At 37.7% G+C, this 13,504-nt stretch overlaps 1 protein-coding gene across 3 annotated transcripts in view; it reads right to left on the bottom strand.

Annotated features, from left to right (window-relative positions):
• Window positions 1-13,504, bottom strand: part of vav2 (vav 2 guanine nucleotide exchange factor) — a 354,595-nt gene that overhangs the window by 248,559 nt on the left and 92,532 nt on the right. The gene's annotated exons all lie outside the window — the stretch shown is intronic.

Below are 13,504 nucleotides of genomic sequence, written 5' to 3'. Positions count from 1 at the left end.
CAATTTAATGTTGAAAATCACATTCTACTGTCTAAAGAAAGGTTGTTTTGATTATCACTATGGTATCAGAAACGTTAAGTATGGAGACATAGGATTTAATTTATGAAAAGATACAGAGAACATGCAAACCCCGGGACTCAGACAGAAGACCTTGTTGTTGTGAGGTGAAAGTGCTAACCAGTGCTCCACCCGAACCATGTTGAGCCATTCTTTTTACACAGATAGTAGTTACCAAGAGGAAACGTGAAACATCTTCAGCTCAAAAGACAAGACCATATAACTTGGTATTAAATCCGTTGTTGTTAGGTTCAGTGTTGAGTTTGAATATCGGTTTTCTCAATCAGCCTTATCAACATAAAATATATACAGTTGGTCAATCCTCCTGTTTGGTACTTCAGATTCAAGATTGTGGCTCATGATCTGGAGAAAAAAGGAACTGAAAACTCAGAACTTCTAAAATTCACTCATTGAGCTGCCGAGGCTGCACTAGCATTGATTCATGACTGTCTGTAGATGCTGATTATTTTTAGCTTTAAACTAACTGAATTTCATTGGATCTGGCACAGAGCCCATTGTTAAAAGCTGCATTTGATTTGAACAAATGTACCTTGTATCTGGGGACACAGAGGATGTCAAACAAAAAAATGACCAAAAAGAAGACAAAAATGACCAAAAATAGAAAATAATTACCAAAAAGACAAAAAAGACCAAAAAGAAAAAAAAAATGACCAAGAAGATGACAAAAAAAATTACTAAAAAGAAGAAAAAAATTACCAAAAAGAAGAAAAAAATTACCAAAATGAAAAAACTGACCAAAAAGATGACAAAAAAGAAAAAAAATACCAAAAAGATGACAAAAATGACAAAAAAAGAAAAAAAAGACCAAAAAGAAAAAAAATGACCAAGAAGATGACAAAAAAATTACCAAAAAGATGACAAAAATTACCAAAAAGAAGAAAAAATGACCAAAATGAAAAAACTGACTAAAAAAGATGACAAAAAAGAAAAAAAAAATACCAAAAAGATCACAAAAATGACCAAAAAAGAAAAAAAAATACCAAAAAGAAGACAAAAAAGACCAAAAAGAAAAAAAAAATGACCAAGAAGATGACAAAAAAAATTACCAAAAAGAGGACAAAAATGACCAAAAAGAAGACAAAAAAGACCAAAAAGAAAAAAAAATGACCAAGAAGATGACAAAAAATACCAAAAAGATCACAAAAATGACCAAAAAAGAAAAAAAATTACCAAAAAGAAGACAAAAAAGACCAAAAAGACAAAAAAAAGACCAAAAAGAAAAAAAAAATGACCAAGAAGATGACAAAAAAAATTACCAAAAAGATGACAAAAATGACAAAAAATATGACAAAAATGACCAAAATGAAAAAAAACTGACTAAAAAGATGACAAAAAAACTACCAAAAAGATGACAAAAATGACCAAAAAAAGACAAAAATGACCCAAAAGAAGACCAAAAAAATGAAATGGTAAATATCTTGGGTAGATTTAGAACACCCATAGCCCATATCATACCCATATCTGACATGCACGGGTATCAGAGTGGTTGGTTTGTCTTGGTTTGAAGTTCATTTGTCTCTCTGTATTATTGTAGATTTTCTAGTCGTCCTTCCATCCCCCAAACGTGCATGAACACTGTGTAGACTGACTGCAAGACCTAACAAGCCATTAAAAGTCTATAAACAATCTTACTCAGTCCAATTCAAACTAATAAAGACTCTTTTCAACCTTTTAGCCTACGGACACACTGATGTAACCTAATGAAAATATTATCAATCACTTTGAAAGTACTTTACAATAATAAAAGCAGCTTGTGTCTAGATTTAAGCCCCGGAGATGCACAATTAGCGGTCTGCGTTGTTCCATTGTCTCCTCTGACTCCTGATATGAGTTCAGCCTTGAGCAAGTTTTACAGTGAAAACAAAGTGAGTCAAAGGGTTTTGGGAGTGTCACTTTTGTTTAGCCAAGAACAATGTTGTTTTTTTGTCTGGGATTAGGTGTCAGAGAAAATTTATTTGAAGGTGACTCATGGGTAAAGATATGGCTGGAGAGAATCGTAAGCATTTGTGTAAGTTTTTTAGCTAAAATTACTGTACAAACACAAAAGGATATAGAGATTATGTTTATTGTTTACGGGTATTGTTTTTACTATTAGAATTTTTATGTTTTATTTAATTTTTATTTCACTTATTCACTCAACTTGGGGTAAGGAGTCATAGCTATTTAATTTAGTAGCATAATTTTGCAGAATTTGTACATCAGGTGCCCTTCGTAACACAACCAGCCACATCCCTGTGACTGGACAGTGAATTATTGATGAACGATGTTGCTCAAGGGCACAAAAGCAGTATGAGTTCAAGTAGGGAATTGAACTGAAAACTTTCCAGTTCACATATAGAAGCTAAACCTACTACAAGTTCTTGTGGAAAACAAAATTTAAGAACAGTTTATTTTGCTACAGATTTTAAATGCACATTAAAAGGTCCAATATAACACAAAATGGATTATTGTGAGTTTTAAGCTGTTATAATGTTGTTACCTCATCAAAATCATACCTCGAGGTAGGTTTTGATATGTCCAACATGCTAGGGCAGGGGTGGGAAAACTATGGCCCGGGTGCCACATACGGCCCATTGGGTTTATTAATCCGGCCTGCCGAAAGGGACCAAATTATGGTGCACTTCAGCTACATCAACCTTGTATTACTCTCTTATTCTCTTATCAACCCTTCTGCAAAAACTAGCTTATCAAAGAAAAGAAAAGTGGATAGTGAGCGCTGAGTGTTTAACAAAATATTTTTTCACCAAAGTTCAATCAAAGTACCAAGGCAAGTTTTTTTCTGGCATTCAAATTAGCAAAAGCTAGCAAGCCTTTCTCTTAAACCAAGTTTTTAAAAGAATGCATTTGGAAAATGCAATTTGTACAAAAAGCCTTGCATATTCATGCTTTGCTGCTCTAATGTAATATCTACATATATGTATCCAGGCCCGGCCCCTCTGTCAAACTTAAGAACCCATTGTGGCCCATGTGTCAAAAAGTTTACCCACCCCTGTTCTAGAGTAATCCTGGTCTGGTGCTCTGTTCCACCTTGTGATGTCATGACGCAGTAGTTTTCAAGTTAACAGCTAAGTTCAGGAGAGACTGCAATTCCAGGGCTGAAATCATTTAAATGATTCTAGTGAAGGTGAATGGAGTTTAAAAACAAAGTGGAGCACTTCCTGTATTACCACATGACATCACAAGGTGGCACAGAGTGTTTTCTATTTGGGAGAAGCGCTCATCCTAAATATGCAGGGTTTGTGTGTGAAACATGTGAATGACACAAACTCCAGGTCTGTTTGTGATGAGAAAACAACATTATAACATAGATCTGAATATTTAACGTGGGCCCTTTAAATAATTATACTTACTTTTATATTCCCATGTGGCCTTATATCTACGTAATCCCTCAGTCATCCAGGGAGGTTCCATAGTGATCCATGTGGTCTTATAATTGTTCCAATACAGCTCAAGATCATTCTAAAGCTATTCAGGAAAGGTTCATTTCCGTTCAGCGAATGTGACTTTTTCAGTATTTGATTTACAGTACTTTTGACAACCCTAGCGAGCCCCAAACAATGTAATCTTAGGCACAACGTTTCACCTCAGATCCTTAATCCAAAACTGAATCACAGACGTCTAACCCGACTCTTACCCCTGGAGTCACAGGTAGAGAATGAGGATTGTCTGGGTACTGTCTGGGAGTCACGTAATGCCCATTTCTGTTGTGTCTATAGCCATGAATCACCGCTCTCCACACGGGAAGCCAGCGCTCAGCAGGTGATGACCTACTCTCAGCGGGAGGCCGAACTACCACAAGGAACACTCCGCTACAAACAGCCAAAAGACCCAGGCTAGGTAGATGTCATAAACTGCACTTCAGCTTAATGATCCTGAACTGAGGTGTTGATCGCTGTGTGCTAAAAGGAGAAAAATGGCAAGCTCCGTGCATGGAAATGGATGTAGTGTGGGGTAATTGAAAAAGGAACAGCTATATTTGATATATTTGGTGAACGAGTGGATTTTTGGGGGGTCAGGGATTGTGGAAGACTGGAAAATATCTTAGATATACGAGTTAAAGTGCATCTGGCAGGTTTTCATGCATTTCTATTTATGACTTGGCTTGGTGGGATAGTACCTGTGGTCAATATTTGCTACTTTTACAGAAAAATTGAAAAGAAAACGTACAAAAATACAGGAAGTAGCGGTGAGTTCTGAAACAGTCTTTCCATCTGTGTCAAATGCAGCGACAATTCATGAGCAAGGAACTGATTTTTCCGAGAGATTAAACATTGAACAAAATAACAGTGTTGTTATCCATTTTATTTGTTTGTTTATTTGGTTGCTAGGTAACAGTTATGGAATTGCTTCTACGTGTGTCACATCTGCTGCCCGTGTCAAACCAGAAAGTAAATTACAAACATCGTGAGAATCTTAAACATGACCTATTGCACTTGTGTCTGCTTTGTAGTTATAATCTATGACAACCGTGGATCATTATGTTATAATTTGCACATTTTAAATCGCAATATTCATCTAAAACGACTTAATAAAAGAAACAAGTCCAGTGACATTTGCGTTAGAAAACTGAGGCGTCCAACGGGAGCGTAAACATCACAACAAAGAGTCGGCACCTTTGATTGGATACCTACAAGCTAGCAAGCAGCAGATTTTTGCATTTATTTTATTTTTTTATTTGTACTAAACTTACTACACAACGCTGCCAAATCCTACGCATATCAACGGTTAAGAAAATACAACTGGAGAAAGAAGAAAGTACAGAGCAGAGGGCGTATGGTGGTGGCAGTGAACGGGATTGATCAGCAATATGGTGTCTTGAAAATAAGTAGACATTGCTCAAACATGCACAAATTATTCCAAATACAACTTCAGGTGAGTAAATGGTGAGGGGAAACAACTATAACATGGTTAAAAGCTCTGAAAAGTCGATTTTGCATAATAGGTCTGCTTTAAATATGTATGAGAACCATGTTTTATTGAAAAGGTACTCAAATCTTTGCCTGGGATTCAGAATACACTCAGAATGCACTTTTCGATACTTTACAAAGAGGTGAGTCTGATCACCAGTGAATCTCATGTTTTGTTTTGTTTTTAAATTGCTGAGATTGACAGGTGGATAAGCCAATGGGCGACACCTATGGGCCATCTGTATAGAAAAAAAAAAAAAGAAAAAAAATATCAGAGGACTGAAAAACATTGTGGATTTCAGCAGAAACAATAAATCACGCACTAAATTCTCTTAATCTGAAGTGAGATACATTTGATTTTATTTGTAAATCATAGGTGGCCAATGAGCTCCTTCGTTTCACATGCGTCACTGAAAAAAAAAAAAGAATCTGATTGCACGATCAAGCTTGAGACGCAACAGAGAGGATGGGGACCAAACGATATGAATCTGTATGAAAAAGGCATCAGAGAGACATCATTCTGGTTATATGCACTAAAATGAAATTGCACGTGCTTTGAAAACTACGCCTCAAATTGTTTTACACCATCAAAAATTGCATTCACATGGATATAACATTATACAGACACAATAAAGGCCTGGGGTTGATTCAATGTCTTGCCAAAATAGTCAGAGCAAACGTGAAAAAAACGGCTATGGGGCTGTTTTCTATGTAATATACAATTACCAAACTCTTAATAAAAAGGGTTGTGCATGAGATCGAACCTCTAGTTACATGCATGCAATGTTAGTCACTGTTTAGAGCATTTACTTGCTAGCTAGTGTATCGGGTAACTGCACCTTGACGTACTGCCAGATGTGCCTTGAAGAAAAGCCCAAAACAATAATTTTTTCCAAATAGAAAGAATCAGACAAAGCGCCAATGACAACACGTGCACCATTTTTGTTCTAGATTGTGCAATTTGGTAAACATGTATTTGTTTGTAGTGCATTATTTTTGGCTTTTTAAACTATACGCTATGTTTTATCTTATTTTTTGACAACGAGTGAAAGTAATACAGACCTAATTTCTGTTCATACAAAATGCCATGATGTTGAAAAGAAATGGACTTCCAAGAGCAAAATGGGCATCACTGCATTGCATTAACTGGTGGGACAAGGCAATTTGAATGAAACAAACAAAAATACAACACAAATACAACATAGATAGCACTCACGCCTCATAGCAACAAGGTGTTGGGTTTGACTCCCTTTGCATGTTCATCCCCATGTCTAGGTGGGCACTCATGCTTCCCTCATCAACCTAAAACATGCACAATACTATTTAGGTCATATCCTCCAGCTAAGATTTGGAGATGGGTCCCCAGACACTTGTCCTGACAGGTTGCCCCAGCACTGAAGCATGGGTCTCCTGGGACAAAGTTCTCTATGTGGACAACAAAGTGTAACCTTTAGTATGGCCAGTCAAGACCTTTCCTTTCCTTTCCAAAGATGTGGGTCGACGTCATGGACTGTATATATAAATGGACATAGCTAACCTGCTACCCTATCTCTCTGTAAATGCTGCTGTCAGGCTCGTCATTTTGGTCTTCAAATGTTCCTGGAATTCTTATTTCGCTACTGCGTCCATAAATCAAGATATAAACATTAATAACCGACAAATCAGATGCCTTCTTTCCCCGAAGTCACACCTGCTACCATTAGCAACAGGTTTGATTGACAGCGTTGCTAAGGGAAAGGGCGTTACCGTCAACACCCTTGCTCCAGATTGGCTGTTTGGTTGCTATGATACACGGTTAGAATTCCAAATATGGGCTCCAAATTCACCCCATAACTGCTAGTCTCGATGAGCTTCATTTGACTGGAGCCAAACGCTATAAGTGACATCAGACTCCCTTAGTCAACTTATTTATACAGTCTACGGTCGAGGTACACTGTCCCAGATTTCTGAGGGCATGATTCACAAGCAGATTTACAAATTAGAGAATAGAGGAAAGAGACTGTCCAGCACAAACGACATTCACTGTACAAGTATTACGCCACGGTGTATGTTATCCAAAGCACACCTACTTGCCCATACTATCCCTCCACTAGATTATATGGATCAATGCTACACTATTAAAAAGCACTAGAGCGCACATGTCCCCTGATCAGACTCTATTATATTTGTCAGGTTCTCCGTGATGCTTGGCTCCTTAACATTCATTTCATCAAAAGGTCAGATGAACAAGTCGTGTCTTCATTCAGAGTGACAAGCCATTTGTCACCAGCGCTAATGTCCAGTGGAAATTCAATCAGGGATCCAGTGTGTTGGCCCAGACTGAGGGAGGAGAGAGGAGGAGGGCCGGAGAGACAAGAGGCAGGCCAACAGGATATGATGAACTGCACCGGAGAGTTTACATTTTAGTCAAAAGTTGGATGACACAATGATGGGCAGGTAAGTTGATGCCTATAACAACTACTACTACAACTACTACTGTCACTACCACCAGTACTACCACTACCACCACTTGTGCCACTATTACAACTACAAGTACTACTACAAATGCCACTACTACCACTACTATTCTTCAAATTAGCCACCCTTTGCTTTCACCACTGCTTTGTACACTCTTGGCATTCCACTAATGAATCTGTGAAGTGAAAGCCATTTCAGGAGATGTCATCATGAAGCACACTGAGAGAAGGCTAAGGGTTTGCAGAATTGTCAATAAAGTAAAGCGTAGCCACTGTTTTTAATACTACTACTACTACTGCTACTGCTACTGCTGAGAAATGCATCCCCCAATTCAACACATTTCTATGGATTCATATACAAATTTACATAAATGTTCGATCGCAGTGTGACTCTGAAGTGCTCTATGTTTGCAAGTTTTCTCCCCGACAAAACCCACAATGTCGATGAAACGTTCTGCACCGACAAATTTCAGAAACGCTTTGGAATTAAAAGTGTTTCTGTGCAAAAAGAGGCCGCCTCCGTGGATACCACTGGAGCAGAGACACGTGAACAACACATTTAAAGCGATCAGCGAGGAACGGGAATATAATATACGAATGTTTGAACTTTGAGAGTGTTTAAACAAGAGAGAAATGTTAATGCCTGTCTGAGAAAAGTGTATAAAGTGTTTGGTGAGGGGATTTACAGCCTTAAAACATATATAATCATTGTAAAAAAATAAAGCTGACTACTTTGTGGATTATTTTTAGAACATAACCCCCGCGATAAACGAGGGCCACTGTAATTGTACATTTCTACAGCTATAACACACAAAACGCCACTGGTCTTTCCAATAATTTTGAGCACCATTTATTTTCATTGTAAAAATACTATCTTACTTACTGCTTCGTAAACTAAATACTAAACCATACTATCTGGTGTCCTTAGGTGTATAATTATGTCCCTAATCCAGGCTATTAATTCAATATCTGCTCACAAAACACTAAGCTAAAGTTTGCAACATTAACCCAAATAGAACCATCCATTTTCCACTGTAGCCACCTCTGCTCGCCGCCGTGCCCCAGGTCGGGTGCATATTTTCCGGGTTTCGTGCTGGGTTCTTTCCCCTGAGACTAATGAGCTCCAGGGGGGCAATCTCCGGGTTTCCCAGATGTTACAGTGCGAAAGGAGCTAGCGGACATGCCCTGATTCTCAAATGCGGGAACTGTATGAATAAAACATGGTGGCAATATGCTAATATGCTAATCTCATCCTATTAGCCTTAAAAGTAGCTTATGGATTGACCAGGCTCCAGGCTTCGTTAGTGGTTTGTGTTCAAATGTGCGGAGTTACAAAGGGATAAGCAGGGTTTTTCAGTCAGGTTAAGCCCCATTACAAAAGACAGGGAGAAGAGAGAGGAGGGAATGATCAGAGAGCATGACTACATAATTCACTTTCACCTTTTAACTACATGGCACAGGCTAATCAGATGGGACAAGGCTTTTGCGTGGGCCGCAAGAGTGAAATATCGTGATATTTCAACAGTCTTGGAAAGATTTGGTGTTTCATGTCAGCAAAGTTTAAATCCTTAGATCCTGGTTGGATTTTTTGTTGTCATATAGATTTCATTTCATTATGGGTGTTTGGAGTTTTACTAGCTTTACATAAGACAAAGCACATGTCGGGCTTTACATCTGGTATTTACTTATAAAATACACACATTCATGCTCAAAACTGCAAAACTAAACATCGACACATAAAACATTTTTGAATTTCACATTAATAAACTGGACTCCACTTTTTTGCAATAATTATAAATATGTGAAGAGCTGCGGGCGGGGATAGGGGGTATGTGAAAACAGCATTTTTCTTGTGGACTCAAACCTCAAAAGCAGGACAATACTAAAACTAATCTAATTAAATATATATTTTAGTACAAGTCATTTGCAAGTCTTTTAAATAACATAGAAATAGAGAGAGACAATAATCTTTCTCCAAATACTATTACGGTTTAAAAAAAAGTAAAAAGTCTGGATTTAAATTAATATTCTCATTGATAAAGTTATCAAACAAAACCCATAATCCAGTGGGCCGCATACTGAAACATATTTGAAGCAGAGGGCCACAAACCAGAGTCGATACAGGGAGTCAAATGGTGGATTTAACACAGGTTTGACAGAGCCATTTTACCTAATAAGACTTGGAAGATTATTTTTAGGTCTGTGTTACAATGCAATGTGATGTTATTCAGGTTATAGAGGCAGAATATCTTCAATTTGTAGTAAAAAAAATACTTCCTGATCAATTGGGCCAGTTTAGAAGGAGACATGAGGGCCAAAAAAAATTGGTCTGAGGGCCGCATTTGGCCCCTGGGCCATACTTTGGACAGCCTTGCCCTAATCCCTAAATTGCCCACAACACCATATGTCACCAAGCCATCCTATTCATTCTCCTTTACATACACCATTGACCATATTAAACCTCATTCATCCACTGTTGTGCCTTGGGACAGAAAACCAAAAAAGTTGAAAGCGTTCCGTGAGGAGAAGGGCTGAATCCCAGTATGACCGCACCAGTAGCCATCTCCACACACGAACACCAACCAAAGGGTCAGGCTGAGAATGGAGAGGCAGTGAACCCTGAGCTAACTCAAAGAGACCCACTCCCCCTCCTGGTGAAAGAAAGGCTTTTGTGGCAGACAAAGCCAGGAGAATAGAATATGACTGAATACAGGAGATGTGTCTTGGAGGTATGGTGCGCGCGTGGTCCCTCTCTGGTGAAGCGGAAACATGCGTAGATATGGACAAAGAGGAGCCCAGGCGAAACGGAGATTGGGTTTGAAACTGGTGGAGATGGAGCGATGTTGGGTGGGGTTTTGTTTTGAGGAATGTTCAAGTTAAAAACAAACATAGCTACTTAATTTTACCTAAATAAGTATATAAATGTAAAAATGTTGACTTTATTTCATACACAGCATCTACGAAGATTGTCGAATGTCACACTTCAAGACATGAGGAATTTTAAATGTAAGACAGGACACATGCACACGGCGATGGTTCACATGGAGCAATGAGTGAATATTAGGATCTATGTTGTATCCATTAGCTAAAACTAGTGCTAGCATGTAGGACTAGCCTTAGCTAACCAATACAGTATGCAGTACAGTACTAGCAGGCTGGTCAAAAGTCTCAAAATCATATAACAAGTCACACGTGTCAAACTCAAGGCCCATGGGCCAAATGTGGCCCTCCACATCATTTTATGTGGCCCTCGACAGGGTAAATTAAAAGGTACGATGGTCTTAAAATGTCATTTTATCAGGAGATTCACAGTCACAGAGCCATATTTTACATCTAGGCAAATGCATATACAATATTTGTAACTTGAATAAGTATTAAATACAGAAACAGTTAATTAACAAGTTAAAAAAAAGTAGTTAGATTTATTTTACATCTGGCCCTTTGAGAGCAGCCATTTTTTTAATTTGGCCTTCAGTGAAAATGTTTTTGACACTGTACTAAGTGATACTAAAACTAGTAGTATTTTGATCAGAACTAGACCATTATATTATAAACAAAAATTACAATATTGTCTAAAAAATAGCTTTTAAAATGATCATTTAAGTATCAAAATTGAATCTGTTGTTCAAGTTTTAGACCATTTTAGACATTTTAGCCAGGTATGTTTTATGTTTGTAAATGTAAATAAATGACAGGGAAATAAGGAAATATGGTCCAAGTTCTGTGGTGTTACTTTGATGCCGCTCTTGTGTTTACTGCTAATTACAGAGATTGATTGTAGGCGCAACTTCAGGAAGGCCTTATAAATGTGTAGGGCCTCTGATCATTGATTTTCTTCAGCTGAAAAATGTTGACTTGATAGATTTTTTTTTTCTTTGATAAGCTACAAATGTCATCAGGTCAACAAACGAGGGTTGCGAATTAGTTCTTGTCAAACCAACGGAGAAATTCCAAGAAATATATTACAATATATTGCAAACAAAGAATAAACAAAAATATCTCGAAACTGCCATTTTTGTCCCTGCCTTGAGTCAAACCATCACATCTTTGGAGCGAAAACAAAGCATATACGCACGACATAACCAATTTAATGCAAAGACCACCCATAGTCATTTTGAAATATTAATAGAGCTCCATTAAACATAGTGCTTATGGGAGCAGAAGTACAAAGGGTTTTCTTAGTCACAGCTGTAAATCCACAGAGAGACCATTAGATCATGTCACTATTCCCACCCGTCTGGACTGCAGTGAACATGGAAGTGACAATCAAACGCACCCAGCATTATTGTCTTATTTCTGCCTGACCTCACCTCCCATTTACTGTGACCTGAGAGGGGCCCTCCAAGAACAAATCATTATTTATGACCATCCAAGTCAAGTGGTGCGAGGTGTGTCTTTGTTTTGTCTGCATATTAACAGATGGGATTCAGTGTTCTTGTTGTTTTTGTTGATGAGCACTTTCAAATTTGTTTTCAGAGTATAGATATATCGCAACAGGGGCAAGAGAAAACATAAGTTCCAACATACTGATGGATGCCCAACATTAAGACTAGTACAGATTTGTTACAGTTTTGTTACAGTTACCAGAGCAAAAAAATCGACTTAAGTAAAAGTATTAAAATGCCCCTTTAATAATGTACTTAAAGAGTAAAAAGTATTTCGTAAAGCTTTTGAGATCTAATAAAGCTTCAAATGTAGTCATTTTGACAAAGACTTGTGCTGAAACAATTAAAACGATCTTTTATTCTAGATGTTTTTATTTGTATATCTTTGTTTGCTCAAATTATGAACGTATTAAAAATAAACCTCTCAGCCTTTTCAGCAGGTCTCAAACAGTAATAAAAAATACTTTTACTTTTCAGTCCAGTGAAACATGTAGAGGAGTAGAAAGTACACATACCTGTTCTCAAATGCAGAGAAGTAAAAAATATCCACTTAAAATGTACTTAAGTATACATTTTTGGTATTTATACTTTACTTAAGTACAGTACTTTATTACTTTTACTTTGTGTCTTTCCATCACAGAGTATAACCCAAATCTCTTTATATACAACATAAGTTTTGATTGACCTGGCCAGATCAGAACATCTCTCTGTGTTTCTCTAAGGTAGATCAATAACCATCCAATCAAATGTGTTTATTTCATTGACATATCTGAAACAAAGCAGCCCATTAGTCACCCATCATTTAGAACAAAATCAAAAGTTCAATGCTTTGCTCACTGATTCTGCAGAAATCCGCAATGTTTTTCAGTCCCTTGTGATATTTTTGTCCTTTTTTTCCTCATAAGCGGCCATATTTGTTTTGATAGAGGCCAAGAATGTCCGTGATTGGCTAATTCACCCGTCAATCACGCCCATCTGAATTCAGGGAGATTCGCCCATGACCAAACTCATCCTTAAAGTAAAGTATTGGAAAAACGTGAACTGAAACAACTCAAACTCCACTTTTCATATTGAATTTTTTGTCATTGCTGATGAATATGTGGGTATCTTTTCTCCCTAGTCCCTCCATGATGTTTTTATTTCATTATATCCCACTGCTATATTTATTAATTGAAATACTGTGTGTGATTTGGTGGGCCACAACCAAAAATCTTGCTTAGGGCCAGGGGACGCCTCAATCTGGGACGATGTCTTGCTACATTTCCGAAAATTGTAATATTTTGCGAAAGTCATCCCAATACACTTCACTGCAACTTTATAATGTGTGTCGTATCCAAGCAACAGGCGGATGTGCAAAGGATGGAGAGCAGTGGAAGTTATTCTGCAGCAGACGTTGGTCCTGATGAATGAGGAGGAGGTCTACAGAAGGTCCACTCTCCCATGGATCACTGCAGGTAATCTATGACTTTAGACAGGGCCCAGGAGGAAACTGCATCGGTCTTGTCCTACTATATAACCATATACCTTCGGCAACCAAGTCCACCCACCGCGCACATTAGCATAACAGCTTTCTCTCACAAAATAAATGGAAGTTGTAAACATTTAAACATCCAATAATGTTTGATCTATGGGGTGTCTCTATGGGAGTGGCTAATCCATCAACTGATCCTATATGGAC

This window comes from Periophthalmus magnuspinnatus, chromosome 12 (genome assembly GCF_009829125.3).
Source record: "Periophthalmus magnuspinnatus isolate fPerMag1 chromosome 12, fPerMag1.2.pri, whole genome shotgun sequence".
In the NCBI taxonomy this organism is placed as follows: Eukaryota; Metazoa; Chordata; class Actinopteri; order Gobiiformes; family Gobiidae; genus Periophthalmus; species Periophthalmus magnuspinnatus.
The sequence above is the reverse complement of the archived record's forward strand: the minus strand, read 5'-3'. Positions and strand labels throughout refer to the sequence as shown.